The sequence below is a fragment of the Suricata suricatta genome, chromosome 7, assembly GCF_006229205.1.
Source record: "Suricata suricatta isolate VVHF042 chromosome 7, meerkat_22Aug2017_6uvM2_HiC, whole genome shotgun sequence".
Taxonomy (NCBI): Eukaryota; Metazoa; Chordata; class Mammalia; order Carnivora; family Herpestidae; genus Suricata; species Suricata suricatta.
The window spans coordinates 78,884,351-78,904,427 of record NC_043706.1 but is presented as its reverse complement, the minus strand read 5'-3'; positions in this window follow the sequence as shown (position 1 = coordinate 78,904,427).

Below are 20,077 nucleotides of genomic sequence, written 5' to 3'. Positions count from 1 at the left end.
TCTGAGGGGAAATCATAGAAGTTATGTTGCTCTCTCTCTTCACCTGATTAGCCATTGTTTTAGTGTATTTTAGACTGTGTCATATTGGAATCCCTACATGCCTTAACAGCAGTCAATCAAGAAATCCCTTAATGGTCCCCTCTATGTTTATTACAGGTCCTAATCACTTTTTTATTTGAACTAAAATCTCTGATGTTATTAGTATCATCTCTGTCTCCCAGTAGATGGTAATATAACTCAATTCAACAAATAACTAGGTAATCAAAATATGCTATAAATGCTATGTTCATGTAGAATGACAAGTGCTTCCTTTTTTAAAATGTAGCCAGTTTTATTTTATTTTTTTAATATTTATTTATTTTTGAGAGACAGAGAGAGACAGAGCATGAACAGGGGACGGGCAGAGAGAGAGGGAGACACAGGATCTGATGCAGGCTCCAGGATTTACCAGTCAGCCCAGAACCCTACTAGGGTCTCAAACCCACAAACTGTGAGATCATGGCCTGGGCTAAAGTCGGACGCTCAACCAACTGAGCCACCCAGGCACTTCCTTAACAAGATCCAGGCATTGTGTTAAATTCTTTATCGTTAGCTCATATACTTTGTACAAAACTCATCATCATTCCCATTTTAACAAATGAGAAGTTCAGATGGTAAATAAATATAGATAGAATTAGAACATAGTGCTCTCTCTTAGTCTGCAGTAATATTTTGACCTTGAAATAATTGGAACTTAAATTACAAATATTCATTGAACTTCACATTTCTATTGTTACATCTTTAATGGAGCCCAGATCTGGCATTTTTGTTTGTTCCTTTGCAGTACGTTTTTTTTTTATGTGTTTGTTTGTTTTTTGAGAGACAGAGAGAGACAGCTAGAGCAGAGAAAGGTCAGAGAGAGAGGGAGATACAGAATGTGAAGCAGACTCCAGATTCTGAGCTAACTGTAAGCACAGAGCCTGATGTGGGGCTCGAACCCATGAACCGTGAGATCATCACCTGAGCCGAAGTCAGACACTTAACCGCCTGAGCCACCCAGGTGCCCCTGCAGTAAGTTTTGACTTAACACAATAGAACTAGAATTTTACTTTTCCACCTGACAGTCTTAAATAACTGAGGATGTAAATATACAAGTTTTCAGTGAAGATATGAAGAAAGAACATTTATTTTAGACCTCAAGCCTTCCAAATAGGCTGTCCATGTGCATATTCAAAGGATAATCAAATTGACTGACAATAGCGTTCATTTCAACTCCCTCATTCATTAATCTGCTAAGTCCCTTCAACTAATTGCAAATATTACCCCCTAAAAGACGGCAGTGGGATAAAAACATCTTCCCTTTATGTTTATGGTATAAAGACAGTGTCTGTTTTCTCCGTTGAAATTGTAGGGCTCATTTGGTCTGGAGTAATAATTTATAAATAATTTTATTCCAACTTTATCCCAGAGTCTATAATCACCTTGTTTTTCTACTAGAAAGCTTTGTGTTTGAAGTAGGAAGTATTTAAGGCAAGATATTTTTGGACTTACACTTCTAAATGTTGTATGGAAGGCACTAAATGGCTTTCCCCTAGTGGGCTGTCTCATATTAGAATGGTTTGATTCCATCAAACAGTGACTAAAAATGTACATGAACTTCTAATTTTAGGTTGCATCATGAGGGCTCATTGTCACATTTTCAATGAAGTTAAAAGCCAAAAAAAATCCCTATTATTGCAGTTTTCAATTACTAGAAAAGCAGCTAGACTTTGCCACACACCTTTCTAGTGCATGACCTCTCTCTAATATTCTCTTTTTCCCCATGGTATTTAACACGTAGGGCAAGTTTTGTGTATGTTGTAAGCAGAAATAAGGGTCATGTTAACATATTTTATGGGTTAAAAGGGCAGTTGGATTGAAAACAAAGAATTAGGTATTATATATCTAAGTGGACCAGGAATCTGCCCTCAATCTGTCCTTCTAAACCAGACCTCACAATCCTATGCTCAGTGTCTTTGAAATCTCTCACAGTGCCCACTGCATGCTGTCCTTGCTCTTATGTTCTGAATCTGCCAATCTTCCATCTCTAAAAATCAAGTCTATTCTTTCACACAAACTCTTGATTGAACAGTTTTGCAATTCTCACTAATTTTGAACTTCCATTTTTGGTTTTATTGTTGTTAGTCAATTTTAATAATGTACTACTGGTTGTCAAACAATGAAACAAATTTTCTTATTCAGCACAACAGAACTAATGCTTTTAAATGAGTATTCTTCTCCAAAATCATTCCTATTAGGAAATATAATAACACTTGTGATGGAACCCACATGTCCCCGTGACCATATAGACACTTATTCTTCTGAAACACCTGAGCTGGCTTCTCATCCCAATAAGAAAGCAGGTATAAACACACGATGATTGCACAATATGTAACCAGTAGAGGTTTTCTTTCTTTCTCATTGTCTCATTTTATTTTCCTCTGCTTACAAAGTTCCGTCTTTTCTTTTTTTTTTTTGTGGTAATAACACAGTAACACCTAAGACAAGATCTCTGAACATATTTTGGATACTAGTAGAAGATTAAAATCACCTAAATGGGATACAGTTTTTCTGTTACTATAAATTTCTTTTAATGCACTAAAAAAAAAAAAAACCCATGACGACCTATTGTTCTTTTTTAAAACCATTATACTATGGACTTTTGGCCATATAAGAAGTAGCCAGAACATGATGTGTTTTCTATAATATTCTTTATATAGTGATGATCTTTGATAGTCTAAAACACTGTGCATAAAATCCTAAGAAACTCCTTCTTGGTCAGTGTTTAACTCAGCATCTTGTGAGCTATATAATGAGACTCTTTTTACTAGATCCCTATGCCCCTGAGTAAGTTACTGAAGCCTGAAGATGTAAGCAGTAAACAATGTTACTTTATGATCTTATCCTTTGTTTGAATTCCTTTTTTTCAAAGAAAGAGTGAACGAACCACATAAACCTAATGACAACTGAGCTCTCTCCTAAGACTATATAATTACTCCTTTCTCTATCTCCGATGGAGAGAGCACTCTACTGTACCACTTGTTGACATCTACTAAAAGAGTTATTTCCCCCCTGACTTTCTTTGTTCTTGACAGGCTGAGCATGTATCCACTCGTCTTTATTACTGCCCACTGATTCCTTCCTGTTTGACCATGTGACAGGCACAACTTCCAGCCAGAAATCTCTATGTCACTTCATCTCCCTCTTGTTGGAGGAAAGGGGTTATAGAAGACAGCATTAAATGAGTTTGTGTATGCATCGTTTGACACAATCAAAAGTTAAAACTCTATAGACAACTGTAACTCTAACCTGAGAAGAAACCCTTGACCATCAAATATAACCTGGAGAGAACGATAATATCTAAACATTACATGTTCTTGAGATTGACTATGCATATTTAATATTATAACTTATTTTACATATATCTGTGAACATAGTGACCCTAAGTATTAAATATTATAATGATTTGTGTAGATTCATGTGGTTACTACAAGGATAGAATGAAATAGACAAGGATTGTTGGAAGGAGAAAGCCCCACTGATCTAAGCAACCCAGAATGGCATTTTAATTAATTAATTAATTGATTGGTTTATTTCATTTTTCTTAATTGTTGGTTCTGGACCAAAGTTATTCTTATCTAGAAAAGTTATAGATAAAATATAGAATTAAGGCAATATATTCTTTTTTTAAAATTATAATTCATTGTCAAGTTAGCTAACATACAGTGCTACATAGTGTACTCTTGGCTTTGGTAGTAGATTCCCATGATTCATCACTTACATACAACACCCAGTGCTCATCCCAACAAATGCCCTCTTTAATGCTCATCACCCATTTTCCCTTCTCCCCCCAACTCCTCCATCAACTCTCAATTTTTTTCTCTGTATTTAAGGATCTTTTACAGTTTTCCTCCATCTCTGTTTGAAATTATTTTTCCCCTTTCTTTCCCCCATAGTCTTCTGTTAAGTTTCTCAAATACCACATATGAGAGAAAACATATGATATCTGTCATTCTCTGACTGAATTATTTCACTGAGCATAATACCCTCCAGTTCCATCCATGTTGTTGGAAATGGCAGGATTTCATTCTTTCTCATTGCCAAGTAGTATTCCATTGTATGTGTAAACCACACTTTTTTTTATCCATTCATCAGTTGATGGACATTTGGGCTCTTTCTATAGTTTGGTTATTGTTGATAGAGCTGCTGTAAACATTGGGGTACATGAGCCCCTATGAACCAGCACTCCTGTATTCTTTCAATTAATTCCTAATAGTGTTGTTCCTGGGCCATAGGGTAATTCTATTTTTAATTTTTTGAGGAACATCCATAGGATTTTCCTGATTGGCTGCATCAGTTTGCATTCCCACCAACAGTGTGAGAGGGTTCCCATTACTTCACATCCTTGCCAACATCTATTGTTTCTTGAGTTGTTAATTTTAGGCACTCTGACCAGCGTGAGGTGATATCTTAATGTGGTATATGGTTTTGATTTGTATTTTCCAGATGACAAGAGATGCTGAGCATCTTTTCATGTGTCTGTTGGCCATCTGAATGTCTTCTTTGTAAAAGTGTCTACTCATATCTTCTGACCATTTCTTCATGGGATTATTTGTTTTTGGGGGAGTTTGGTAATTTCTTTATAGATTTTTTGATATCAACCCTGTATCCTATGTGTTATTTGCAAATATCTTCTCCCATTCCGTTGGTTGCCTTTTAGTTTTGTTGATTGCTTCCTTTGCTGTGCAGAAGCTTTTTATCTTGATGAGGTCCTAATAGTTCATTTTTGCTTTTATTTTCTTTGCTTTTGGAGATATGTTGAGTAGGAAATTGCTGCAGCTGAGGTCAAAGAGGTTGTTGCCTGTTTTTTCCTCTGGGGTTTTGGTGGTTTCCTGTCTCACATTTAGGTCTTTCATCCATTTTGAGTTTATTTTGGTGCATGGTATAATAGAATGGCACTTCAGATTTACAAAGGTCCACTGTGACTAGTGATGGGGGTGAGATCAGAAAAGCAGATATTGTACAGAAAAAGAAAGTAGTACCCAAATAAAGAAACTTACCAGGAAAAAGTCAATATCCTTGAAGACCATGAACAAAGTGATAGAACTTGATATGTTTGTGTGAAATTTTCCTAAAAATAATGTGAGTTCAGGAGGGAAGGACTGAGTTGAGAGAAAGAAAACTGAGTCTTGGTTTGGGGTATTTTCATTGAGTTTAAATATAAAAGGTAATTTTTCCCTTTGATGGTGTCTGTGGTATTATTCATTGGAAGAAATACCCACAAAATAGTTTAATCCATGGGATGGGAGTTGGATAAGGATCTGATTATCTACAAATGGTATTTTCTTTACTTCTTTTTCACCTGTTCTTCATGGGTAGTGTCTTTTGCCACAGTGAGTAAAATCTGACAAGTTAACAGGTGATTAATCAAGTTTTAATCAGGGAAATAGCCTGGCAGGTCTAATTCCTGGTGAGAGGTCAATAGTAAAACCTCAGTACCTCAGTCCATGGTGCTACTATATTAACCACTATCGTCAAATTCCTATTTATTATGGTGTTTGAGACAGGAAAATATTGCACTGCCAAATAATTATTTTTTAAGAGAGAAAATAGCCACACAGCACCACTTTTGAATACTTATCTTTACTTTGTGTCAAAAAGGCATGCTATTAAAGCCCATAATGGAAGTACCACTTCTTCCACCTTTCCTCAGCAGTCCAAAATGTCATGCAATGAGAATTTAATTGGACTAAAGTGACTATTTGACATGCAGAACTGAGCTGTGTCATCAAGGCTCCACAGGTAGTGAACACTTGGTAACTGATGGGTGGAAGAGAATGTACATTCTAATAGGGGGTCAAAGGACTTCAGGAGTTCTACTATGTAATTACCTGTAGCCGCAGGTGCGATGGTGCATGTCAAATAAAAAAATTACAATTCTATCACTGAAGAACAGGGGCATCATATACAAGAAATAAAAACAAAGAGCTGAAGCCAAAGTTATCTAAGACTGTGTTATTTTGTGATAGGCTTTTAAAAGATTATCTTCAACTGAAGCACAGAATGAAAACTTTTTGTAATACTAATTTTGTATGACAAGATGAATATCCACTTCATTGGCTAATCTATTCATAGAAGGTTTTGTTCCCTATTGGGGGGGTAGATTTTACTTTAATAAAATTGATTACAACATAATAATAGGCCATATACTTTATAAGATTACAGATACAAATAAATACAGTTAGAATTAATTTATTTGTTCCAGTTATATGAATAAGAAATAGAAACTTTATTTTTTTAATTTATTTTTGAGAGACAGAGAGAGACAGCATGAGCAGGGCAGGGTCAGAGAGGGAGAGGTAAACAGAATCTGAAGCAGGCTCCAGGCTCTAAGCTAGCTGTCAGCACAGAGCCCGACGGGGGACTTGAACCCACGAACTGTGAGATCATGACCTGACACTCAACTGACTGAGCCACCCAGGCACCCCTAGAAACTTTAAATTAATTTGCATTTCCCAATAAGCTGAGCACTAGCCCACCTGAGACAGTCAAATATTAATGTAATAGTGGATTGGCATAGGCCAATACTTTGTGCTTTGAAGTCCCCTTTCTAGAACATGTGATTGCATTTGCTCATCTCTTACTTGCATGCTATTATTTTTAGAAGAGCTTTCCTTTATTAACCTCAACACTTTATTTTAATAACCAGATAATTAAACACATTAGTAAATGAATTGCTTAAAACTTATAAATTAATTAGGCTCTAATAGTTCCTTTAAATTCAGTTTTTCTGAGTGTGTTTTTAATATTATCAACATCAATAGGTGTTAAATTTGGAAGCTGGCTCACACATATCTAATTAAGTTCTTCTAGGACTTAGAAGAAAGAAGCATGTACTAGATATATGAAGGGTATTATATACCATGACTTTTGTATTTATCTGTGTCCCTGTGCACAACCCATTTAGGAATTTGAGTTGGAATACCAAGAAACTGTTCCTCCTGCTGAGTTCATTAGTGGGATCTGGTGGATACCAAATTCAGCATCAGGAAAATTTAAGTTTTTCAAAATGAAAAACTTTTAACAGTTTTCCTTTATTCAAATTGGTGAAGGACGTGAAGTAGGAAGAGCAGAGAAATAGATCAAAGGAGATTTCAGAAGAAGGGAAGTTAGAGCTGGAAGCAAGGGCATGAGGGGTTATTAAAGTTCAAATTGGAATTGGTCCAGTGGTGTTCTTGGCAAAAGACAGATTGGAAAGGGGTCGATTCTGGAGGAAAAAGAAGGGAAGTTTGAGGGGCCAGCAGGTGGAGCTGGCTATGTGAGGAAACTAGAAGGTCAGTACCTGAGAAAGGAAATTCTAGGTATATTTATGTAGATGTAGTTCAAGAAAAAAATTCTCCAGGGGAATTATCAAAAATAACAGTGGTCACAGAGAGGAAACTATTAGAAACTCATGGAAGTGTGACCTCACACAATCACACACAACATTTTGAAGAGTCTATTCAAGGAAGTAGATATAGCAGTAATGAAGGATTGGGGTTCAGTATTTCAAGGCTAAGCACATGAATACAGAGGAAGCCTAGTAATAAGGGAGACTCAGAGTGAGCAGAAGCCCAAGGTGAAGTTGCCTTCTTGGACACCAACAACCAAGAGTATTGAACTATGTTTCCTAAAAGTGTGTTCTATTGTTAATGTTTATTTATTTTTGAGAGACAGAGAGAGAAAGAGAGCAGCAAAGCAGAGAGAAAGGGAGACACAGAATCTGAAGCAGGCTCCAGACTCTGAGCTGTCAGCACAGAGCCCTACGTGGGGCTCAAACTCATAAACCCTGAGATCATGACCTGAGCCGAAGTTGGACCCTTAACCAACTGAGCCCTCAGGTACATGATGTGTTGAATTTTTAATATGAATGTATTAACTTTTTGCCTCTGCCTAAAAACTCTATGACTATATAGTAATTTAGTAATAGAGATAAAATAAAGACACATAAAAAATAGTATTGGGGGAGCAGTGACAAGATGGATAAACAACTTCTTGCTAGTCTTTGTAATCACAACAGATAAAATCCTTGGAAACTTAAGAATAAATAACATGATATAAATAAATTTTAATATAAATAAATAAATTATAAACATATAAATTATAAATATACATCTATACTCTGAAAGGTGTTGGGAAGAAAGAAGACTGGTTAGACTTCAGGACTCAGTGGTAAGTTCCCTGGGCTTTCTTTCAGCTCCATATGTCCCAGACTGAATATTGGAGAAGCCAACAATGCAGAAAATTAAAACATTATTTGATATGGTTCCCATTATATTTTGAACCAATATTGAAGATGATCATATTATAATGGGGAGGAGAAGAGGACTAAAAGAAAGTTGAGTTTTCTAGACTTCACCTGCATTAATAACATGATGACATTAGTAAACTGTGATTGTATTATATATATATATATAATGTGTGTATAATATATGTATATATATATAAATGATGCCTAGGGCAATCACTAAATGTCTGTACAAAGAGATATACTAAAAAAAAACCACTATACATAAAATCAAAATAATTTGTTCTATAGGGAAATGTTAAGGGAATGATCAGCTATTGTATCTTTACTGCAATGGCTTCCTTCCCATTGATAAATGGAAAGACCAGGATAGAAATCCTGAATTATATCATCTGTCTTCATCTGACACTTTTCCTATGCATTATGCACTTCCTGTGAATTGCTGAAATGTTTCAGTAAACAGGAGTACATTCACCATCAAGTGGTTTGCAGGGTTATTGTCACAACTTTTATACAGAGTTATTTTTATCATCCTTAATCTGCTTATGTATTATATTGATATAAACACAATCTGTGTCAACCTTCCTCCATGAGAAGCTGAGACAAAAGAGATTTTATGTCCAGATGGTCATTACTGTTTCAAAAGTACGAGGCAAGTTCCTTCTGATTTGCATAAATCAGTGTTTTGCCCACTCCTATCTTAACATCTTTTTGAGGTATAATTAATATATAATTTACTGCACATAATTTAAGTATAAAAGAGTTGCACATTGTTTGATTTCATCTATGTAACATTCAACACATTAATACAAGTCTACATATGTAATCTACCAGATGTGACAAAATTGCCTAGAATTATTCACACACATTGTGTCAATGAATGCATCTAATTTATGTGACTACAGTCACATAAAATGTCACCTTTGAGGAGAATACAATTCAGGGGAAATGAGACCTGTCTGTGCTATTTTTGTAACTTCCTGTGAATTTGTAGTTATCTCAAAACAAAGAGCCAAAAAAACAAAAACAAAAAGCCCAAAACAAAAAGAAAACTGCATTGACAGAAACAAATGACTATATATTGCATAGTTCCATCCATATAAAGTTTTAGAAAAGCAAATCTATGAAGACAGAGAACAGATCAATGACTGACCAGGACTGGGAGTAGTAGAATCGTAGAAAAGATTGATCATAAGTAGACAGGAGGGAATTTTGATGCACAATGGAAAAGTTCTACAACTGGAGTGTGGTGATAGCTACACAAATCCATAAATTTACTAAAACTCATTGAACTGTGCACTGTCAGTGGGTGTGTTTTATGATATGTAAAGTGGACTTCAATACAACTGTTAAAAAATGCATGATCATAGTGACAACAGAAAAGCAAGGTTACACTGAACTTTTATTAACTTTTCTTTGAGAATTTAGTATTATTTACATTTTAAATTACATAGAGTCTGTACAGGAGCAGGGGGAGGATGTCAACAGATTACCTGTGCCCTAGGCCTCTAGAGGTCTTTTCTAAGCACTGGTGTGCACATGTTAAGGCAGATGGCACAGGGAGGGAGCCATGTGGGATGCACTGAAGGGAATCTTTTATCCCTGTAGCTGCACTGGTTAAGAGTTATTATCTGTTCCTATTGAGAGAGGAAAAGACACTGATATCAGAATCTATTATATATCCTTTATAGTTTGCTGTCTGTGGATATATATTTCATACATCTAGAAGGCTATAAAATAGCTGTCATTGCATCGTGTGCGCTCATTCATTGTCAACAAATCATTTTGTCATCTCTACAAAGCCCTAAGGAAAAAGACAAATGTTCACGCAAACAAACAAAAACCCTCTAACCTCTATAATCAGAGCTGACTCTGTCTGACTACTTAGTATCAAGATTCTAGTGCCCAGCATGAGAAAATCAGGCCAGTGTCACACTTTGCAGACTCTGCCCTGAAGAGATTTATTTCTGCCCAATGTGTTTCACTTAATATAGCAACATTTTTATACTTCTATCATTTATTTATTACCCTGAACTGTAATAGTCTGTTTATATGCTCCACTTGACTGTTAGTTCGGGATATAGTGAGAGGTGGAGGTGAGGTCATCTTCTGTATCCTCAATACCTGTGAGAGGACCTAGCACGTAAAAGTTGCTTACTACATATTTGTATAATTGATTAGCAGCTAATGGAAAAGCTGCTGTAAGCGAAAATAGATATCGTAATAAAATCAGGAGGTCAGGTACTCCCTGTAGATTTCAAATCTACAACATATTATTGGTAAAACAAAAGTTAAAGTAAATTCTTAGGGCTTTAACACCTAAGATTAAACAAAACTGACATATCACAGAGGTAATAATCTGAACTTATTTAAGAGTGTATGAGCTGGCATTTAAGTATTTGAAACATACAATCGGATGTAAAAGGCAGTTAAACCGAAGGTGGTCCTAAAAATCAAAAAACAAAAACCAGAAAAGCAAGCAAACAAAAACCAGTGCAGCAAGTGAAAAGTCTACTATAATTAAGTAGAATGTGGCAGTAATGATAATACAATTCTAAGGTAGGTGGTATATCTCTCACACAAATACATTGTAAAAAAACAAACCTAGATTAAAGCATAAATTATTTTCCCCATCAGATCAAAACTACCTGCTACTATATGTATATCTGTCTTCATTCAAATTAATATATTGAAGTCTTAACACCCAAAGGGGATGGTATTTGGAGGTGAGGTCTTCGGGGGGTATTAAGTCATGAGGGTGGAGCCCTTATGAGTGGGATTAATCACCTTGTGAAAGAGGCTCCAGAGAAACCCCTAGCCTCATCTACCACATGAGGACATTGCAACAAGTTGCCAACTATTATCCAGAGTGAGAGCAGTCACTAGAACAGGCCCACAATGGTGCCTTGATCCTGGGTTTCCCAGCCTCCAGCACTATGAGAAATAAATATTGCTGTCAAATGTATTCTCTCATTTGGACCTCATAGAAAATAGAATAGATACTATAATTTTATACATGACGAGATAAAAGTTTTAGAGAAACTAAGTCAAATTCAGTTACTCTACAATATTTTTTCATATAAACTAAAAATAATGATTTTTAATCCATAATTCGTTGTTGCACAGTGCTGTGTTGTCTTCTTTGTAATAACGAAATCTTAAAAAGTACACGGACTTAGACTAATTGTTTATTTCCTGGTCACTCTAATTCATATGGGAACTCCTTAGGACCTAGAGTACTAGAACAAACCCAGTTTTTTCAGTCTGGATTTCTTGCTTTCTTTAGATTGAAATCAGTATTACTTTTAATAGCAAGTAATTTTTTTCTGAGATTCCTTACCCTTTTGCTTCAGGTCTGCTATCTGCACCTCCAGCTGTGTTTGCATACGGCAGCTTCCAAACGAGAGAGCTGCCACTTTTCACAGGAAGTCTCTACATCTCAGGCCAGCCTGGCCTCCATCATGCCTTGTGCAGCACCAACCTCTTGCTACCTAACAACACCACTGGGAGCATAGCTGCTAGCCGGACCCATGCATGGCCCTCTTCTCAGGAGGACAGTTATACACTCCAAGCTTTTTGAAAATAGGCTAGTGTAGAACCAGACTGTTTGGGGAAAATCCAGCTTTCCACTTGGGTTCCCCCCCTTACTCATGTCTGACACCAGATATATGTTTTTTTTTTCCATACCAAGCAATTCAGTGACACAAGCGGGGTGTGTTTTATAATTTAACTAAATTATGATAATATCTCCCTAGAGATGGCATCAGACCCCACAGGTTAAGAGGTTGGTCTCACAAAACTGCCTTCTGCAAGATGACCAGATGGTAATTAAAAGTAGTAGGTCTTCAGATTACCTACAACTTCTGTCTGACATGGCTATGAATCAGAGGTTATCATGACCCCCTCCTCAGGTGCAATTAGCTTGCTAGAGAAGCTCACAGAATTTAAGGAAATACTGACTTATGTTCACCAGTTTGTTAAAGGCTATGCCAAAGGATATAGATTAACAGCCAGATGAGACACATGGGCAAAGTCTGAGAAGGTCCTCAGCACAAGGGCTTCTGTCCTGTGGAGCTGGGGTATATCACCACCCCAGTATGTGAATGCATTCACCAGTCTAGACACTGTCTGAACCCCAGGATTTTTATGGGGATTTCATCATGTAGGCATGATTGGTCATGATCTCCATTTCCAGCCCTTCTTTCTTCTTAAGAGAATGGGGGCAGGGCTGAAAATACCAACCTTCTAATCATGGATTGGTCTTTACAAGGAACAGACTTCATTCAGAAGCCAGAAGCCCACTTAGCACTGATTCATTAGAATAAAAGATACCCTTGTCGCTTAAGAAATTGCAAAGGTTTTAGGAGCCCTATGCCAGAAACCAGGGACAGAGACCAATATATATTTTCTATTTTCTTATACAAACATAATTGTGTTCTTAGTAAATGGCGTCTGTGGTCATGGTGATGTTAGAAACAGGGAGATATATTCAAAGAGAGGATTTATGAACATATAGAGCCAGAATGCCATCCTAGGAATTTAACACAAGACCATCCTGAAATGCATTTCTTTTCCTAATTCTGCAACCATATTCTGATAAATGGGATGAGAGATGAAAATCCATCTTATATAATCCGTGTTTTTATTTACTATGCTGAATAGTATAATCAAGATATTCAAAGTGAAAATCATTGAACAAACTCCAGATCCCTTAGGAGTTAAATCATGTCCCTAAGTCTGATCCACTTCAATAGATAAGAATCTAATTAATATCATTTAATCTGTTGCCTTTGTTTCTATTATTTTTGATTTACACAATAGATTGATATAGCTGTGTAATTTAGGAAGCAATATATATATATACCTATATATATATATATATATAGGTATATATATATATATATATATATATATATATATACCAGAAAAACCTTATCAGAAAGAAAAACTTTATATTAGATAAATCATTCTGGTGTTATCAGTCTACTTGATGGTATCAATGACATTGAAGCTATTAACTAATGAACCAGCATAACCTCAAAATTAGTATGACACACTGTCATTTTAAATTAAAACTTTAGTTTAAATGGTATCAGGTCCTCAGAAGAATTATTTTTGGTAAAACTTCTAAATGCAGCAAAATTTCTCTATTTTACTTTTTAAAAGTTTTAGAACTATTTTTTTTCCCTGCCAATTTGATCACTACTAAGCTTTAGTATCAAAGGTATGTAACAAGAAAGAAGTGGGGTGGAAATTTGGACTTATTATTTGCTTGCTTCCCCTTATGTTTCATAAAGAACAAAGACTCAAGACTTACGCAGCATCAGAGCTCCATTCTTTCCTAATGTTACTTAGGCTGTTGGGTTTCGCTGAGGAACCCAGTGAAATGGAAAACTGATAAAAAAAAAAAGTAATAAGGTTAAAACAAGACATTCATACACGGGGAAACCTTAGTAAATAGTCAAGTGGTAAAAATGAAAATGCTCACACACTTTATACAAAAAGACTGAAATAAAATGATTGCCTGACTTGTTAAATAAAAAAAAAGCTTATAATGTCAATAAACATCCCTCAATATGTGTTAGCATTTTACATAGAGCAAAATTCTTATTGAACAGATGTGACTAGAATGTTTGTCATTGAAGTGTCATCAGTTTAGTAGATGCTGTATGAGCTGTAAACCTTCATATAAGTTATTATCATGCCTGCCTTTCTTGTATCTGATACTTTGTGGGGAATAACAATTTCCTCTGCTTGGTTTTTACGGATTCAGTAAATGTTGTATGTTTGTTTATTTTCTTTTTTTTTTTTTGTGACTCTGGCACCAGTACCATTCAAATCAGAAGATACTGGGATAATAGGCCAATTAAATAACTGAGTGCATTGATTTTTTCTTATGGAAACTTCCAAAATGAAAAATATTTACTCATTTAATTATTAAATTCCTAAAAAGTGCATAAGAGAAAGCCTCTTTTGGGTTTGTTAGAATATCATAATGAGACTTGTCCTTAAGGAGGTAAAACTCAGAGTAATTTTTCTGGGTACATTTATTCACCTACCAATGAGATTAAAAATCCTCTGTTAAGTCTATTGGTGGCACAGAATTAACAACTAAATTATGTTTATGTGTTATGTCTTAGCTATTGTGGATTTCTTTTAAGTTACAAGGTATGTATCAGTGCAGAAACTGGCAAAAATTCAATATAAAAGAAAAATAAAAAGCACCTATTGTCTCACCATTAAAGACACATTGTTTCCTGCTGCCTGGACGTGTAAATTCCAAAAAACAAGGTCACTATTGACATTTTTACATTTACTTGTATATACATAAATACACAAACCCATAGTTGAAATAATTTGTAAATATTTTGGAGATACCATGTAACTGGCTTATAATATTCATTGCATTAAAATTCATCATATTAATATGTCATAATTTATTCAAATGTTCTATATTTAAAATTACTTCCTACTTCTGCTTTTATATATAATCTTGTAATAATTAACTTTATACTTAAATTTTGGTTTATATTTCTGATATTTCATTGAGGGAAAAGATAATAGAATTCTTAGGACAAATGTGAAATTTAGACCCTTGGAATGTATGTTGCCAAATTATATTTGTAATATTTCCTTACAAGGCCTTTGAAATAAACTGACCTCTGCCAGATATTTCATTATAGCATGCTAACCTTAAACTATCTTAGACTTTGAATTTCTCTACTCTTCTGCTATGTTACAATGGAATTATTAAAAATATGAGGAGAACAACTTACTACCATTAAAAATGTGATAAAGTTTTGTGCCACCATCTATCTCTAAATAAATAATGATACACTTGATTCTACTTTTATATTTGCCAGGAATACAGAGGTATAGTATTAAAATACTGTTCAGCTGAATGCATTCAATTCAAAAGTTAACTAATCTTCATAACATTTGTAAATCCACTCTCAAAAAATGTCCACAACATGAGACCACTGCAGAAGAAATGCACTGCGGAAGACATCAATTGATCTTGAAACTTTAAAGAGTTGTCACATCCTTAATGTTTGACAATCAGGTTGAATAAGATTAGAGTCATATGTCAATTTGAATCAAAGACTTCTAGATAAAGCCAAAACCATTGCTAGAAACAATGAACCATAACATCATCAGCTAAATTTTGCTGCCTCAGAAGTATCCTGTCAAATGATGCACAAATAGACAAGGGACTAGAAAGCATACCAAGATACCCTGACCATCTGTTAGTAGATTATCAGAGTTTGGTGCCAATAAGGCAGTAAATGTAACATCAAGGTCAGCATCTAAAAGGTTATGGCACAATATTTTCAATAACCATTATGTAGATTCAGACCTAAACATCCTTCCTGAGCTAAAATAAAAAATTTTAATTGCATTTTGTATGTTATTTTCAGTGTCAAGTACAGAAAGAATCTTCTCCACTAGGTAATGCTTTGTTCAGTTTATCACTGTTGTCTCTCATGGAGCAAGGTTATGTCTTCTTTCTGACTTCCTACTTCCTTCATTCTATCCTGCCCTGAGGTTATGGTAACAGAACAGGGTACACTAAAATGTTGAGACCCTCTCTCTAACTTATTATTATACTCATACTATGACCTTAAGGTAATGCTTGGACCTAAACTCTAGATTGGCCCTGAAATAAACTCTATCCCCACTAAAGCTGGTAGGACAGGCATGATTTACATGTACATCCATTCTTCCTCTTCCTCCTCCTCCTCTACCTGCTCCCCTCCCCTTCTCCTCTTTTCTCCTCCTCCCCTTCTTCCTCTCCTCCTTCTCTCTTTCTCCTCTCCCCCTCCTCCCCTCTTCATCTTCCTCTGCTCCTCCTCCCTTCCCCCTCCCTCTCCCTCTCCTCCCCACCTCCTCCTTCTTCTCCTACTCTTTCTCCTTCTTCTTCTTCTTCCTATTTGCTGCTGCTTCTTTTATTGAGATACATTGACATATAACATTGTATTAGTTACAGGCATACAAAGTAATAATTCAATATTTCGATATTTGTGAAATCATCACCACAATAAGTCTAGTTAACAGCTTTCACCATACACAGTTAAAATTTTTTCTTGTGATGAAAACTTTTAAGATACACTCTATTTGGAACTTTCAAATATACAATAATATATAATTAACCATAGTTACCATGCTATACATTACGTCCCTCTGACTTATTTTACATCTGAAAATGTGTAACTTTTGAATTCTTTCACTCATCTTTTCCATCTCCAAACCCAGGAGCCTCTGGCAACTGCCAGTCTGTTTTCTGTGTATATGACCTGCTGCTTCTTCTCCTTCTCCTCCTTCTTTAAAGATTCCGCATATAAGTGAGATCATATAAAATTTGTCTTTCTCTGCCTGACTTTTTTCACTTAACATAATGCTCTCAAGGTCTGTACATACTACCTCCAATGGTAAGGTTGGCAAGATTTCATTCTTTTTTATGGTTGCATTATATATATTCTTTATCCATTGATCTGTTAGTGGATGCTTAGCTTGTTTCCATGTCTTTATGACTGTAAATAAAGCTGCAATGAGCATGAGGGTGCATATATTTTTTGAATTAGTGTTTCTTTTTTCTCATATAAATTCCCAGAAGTGAAATTGCTACACCCATATGGTGGTTCTGTTTTTTATTTTGGGGGGAAGTCTCCATACTGTTTTCTATAGTGACTATACCAATTTACATTTCTACCACCAATGCACTAGGATTACTTTTCCTCCACATTATTGTCAACACTTGTTACTTCTTGTCTTTTTGATAATAACAATTCTAACAGGTATGAGTTGATATCACATTGTGGTTTTGATTTGCAATTCCCTGATAATAAGAGATATTAATCATCTGTATGTCTTTTTGGGAAAACGTCTATTTAGGTCTTCTGCCTATTTAGATTTTTTTTTTTTTTTGCTATTGAGTTGTATGAGTTTTTTATGTATTTTGGATATCATCTCTTATCAAATATATGATTTGTAAATATTTTCTCCCATTCAGTAGGTTGCCTTTTCATTCCATTGATGGTTTCCTTGTTGACTGCACATTCATTCTTAAAGCTAAGCTAGACAAAGCTTGGTGTGAGGATAATTTTATGCGTAGACATTTGGCCAAACATTACTCTGGTTATGTCTGTGAGAGTATTTCTAAATGAGATTAACATTTGAATTGGCAGACTGAGTAAAGCAGATTGCCCTTCCTCATTGGGCATCATCCAATCAGTTGAAGATCTGAATAGAACTAAAGGGCTGAGGGAGAAAGAACTCACTTCATAGCAAAAGAGGTATGCTAATGAGCCCATGTTACTGTAATTCGCTAGTCTTATCATTTTCCCTACCATCCTGAAGCAGCTGGCTTAATAGAATTGTTGAATGACCTTTTAAAGTACAATGCCAGCTAGGGTTTGAGGCAAGATTCTTTCCAGATATACGGTATTGTTTCTCTCATGGTCAGTTTCAGAGGCCCAGAAATCATAGGTAGAATTGGAAATGGAATTACTCGCTATTACCTTAGTAGTCCACCAGCAAAAGTTTTGTTTCCTGCTTCCATGACCGTAAGCTTTGTCTTAGTTTCAATGGAAGAAACTTCTACCAGAAGACACAACAATGATTCTAGTTAATTGGAAATGAAGATTGCTGCCCAGACATTTTGGCAACTCGTGCTTTGAATTAGTGGGCAAATAAGAGAGTTACTATCCTGGCTGGAATGATTAATTCTGACTATCAAGGAAAAATTGGATTACTATTCCAAAATAGAAGTAAGAAAGAGTATTTCTGGAGATCCCTTAGGGTATCTCTAGTATCACAATCCCCTGTGAGTACAGACAATGGAAAATTCAACCCAGGTAGATTTACTAAAGGGCCAGGCTCTTCAGCAATGAAGGTTTGGGTTACCCCACCAGGAAAGGAAACACAACCAGGTGAAGTGCTTGCTTCAGGAGGTAATACAAAATGGGAACTGGAGAGAGGTAGTTATAAATATTAGCTATGATCATGCAACCATTCATACAAATAAGGACTACAATAGTCATGAGTATGTCCTCTCTATCTTGCTCTAAGTATGTGTGTGTGTGTGTATGTGTGTGTGTGTGTAAGTAATTATCTTTCTTTTCTTCCCTTTGTATTCTTTCATCACATAGCATAAGATGTCTTGACTTTATATCACAGTATATTTAAGTATTGTTAATTAGTTATGAAATATCAGAAAAAAGAGTGAACATCACTAAAGAACTTAACCTTCTGGGAAAGGGAATGGTACATTTTCAGTTCTATACAAGATAGTTGTATCATGTTAGGTAGAATTAAGACTGAATTATTATTTTTGTTTGGAGATTAAGTATATTTTAAGAAGGTACATATGAGAGTTGGTCTTGTGATGGTTAATTTATATGTCAGTTTGATTGAGCCACAGGATGCCCAAACATCTGACCAAATATTATTCTGAATGTTCCTGTGAAGGTATTTCTAGATGAGATTAACATTTGAAGAGGCTGACTGAGTAAAGCAGATTGCCTTCCTTAAGGTGGACAGGACTCATCCAATCATTTGAAGATCTGAGTAGGACAAAAAGGCTGAGAGGAAACCCCTGCCTGCCTATGTGACTTAGAGCATTGGTGTTTCATGGCCTTTGGACTGAGACTGAAACATCTTCTTTGATCTTGAGCCCACAGGCTTTTAGACACTGGTATTACACATCAGATCTCCTGGGTATCTAGCTTACTACCTGCAGGCCTTGAAATTTCTGGTTTAGGGAGGTAAGGTAGTTTTGGCCTACATCAACACATATTCTTTCTTCTCTGACTTAGGCTTTTGTCCCTTAACATGGAAACTTTAATAGTGTATGCAGAAACTGACCACTTCTAACCTTCCACATTGCAACATTCTTTCTCTGAGTTTGGAGATCCCCTCATTTCTTGTCTAGATAATTGCAAATGGCCCCTAGTTTTCTTCCTGCTTTCCCCCTTGCTCCACCTCTGCTAGTGTTATTCTTATATCTCTATTCTCCATCTCTCATAGCTATATATCACAGCAACCAGAGTGATCTTCTTGAAACATAAGTCAGACTATAGCATTTCTCTGCTAAAAACCTTCCAATGCTCCTGTCTCACTCAGAATAAAAGCCAATTTTTACCTTAACATGCCTGGACCTACCTGATGGGCCACACCGCTATCTCTCTGATCTCACATCCTACTTTTCTCTTATTCTCTATACTCAGACACCTTTTGTCGCCACTGCCCCTCAAACTCATCGGACATACTCCCATCTCAAGGCCTTTACAAGTGCTTCTCTTGCGATTTAGAAGGTCTCCCCCAGATATCTTTAATGTTACTCATTAGCCTCTTTTGGATCTTTATCCATATATCATCCTTTTTTTTTTAATTCCATTTTTTTAAACTTTTTTTTTAATGTTTTATTTATTTTTGATACAGAGAGAGACAGAGCATGAGAGGGGGAGGGACAGAGAGAGAAGGAGACACAGAATCTGAAGCAGGCTCCAGGCTCTGAACTGGCTGTCAGCACAGAGCCTCATGCGGGGCTCGAACCCACCAACATGAAATCTGACCTGAGCCGAAGCCGGAGGCTTAACCGACTGAGCCACCCAGGCACCCCTCATATATCATCTTTTAAGTGAGACCAGATATGGCTAATTTATCTAAAACTGTAGCCACCTGCCGAAACTTTCTGTCACCTTTTTTTTTTTTTTTGGCTTCATGTTTTCTTCAGCATTAACCATCATCTAACATATTATTTATTTTCCTCAT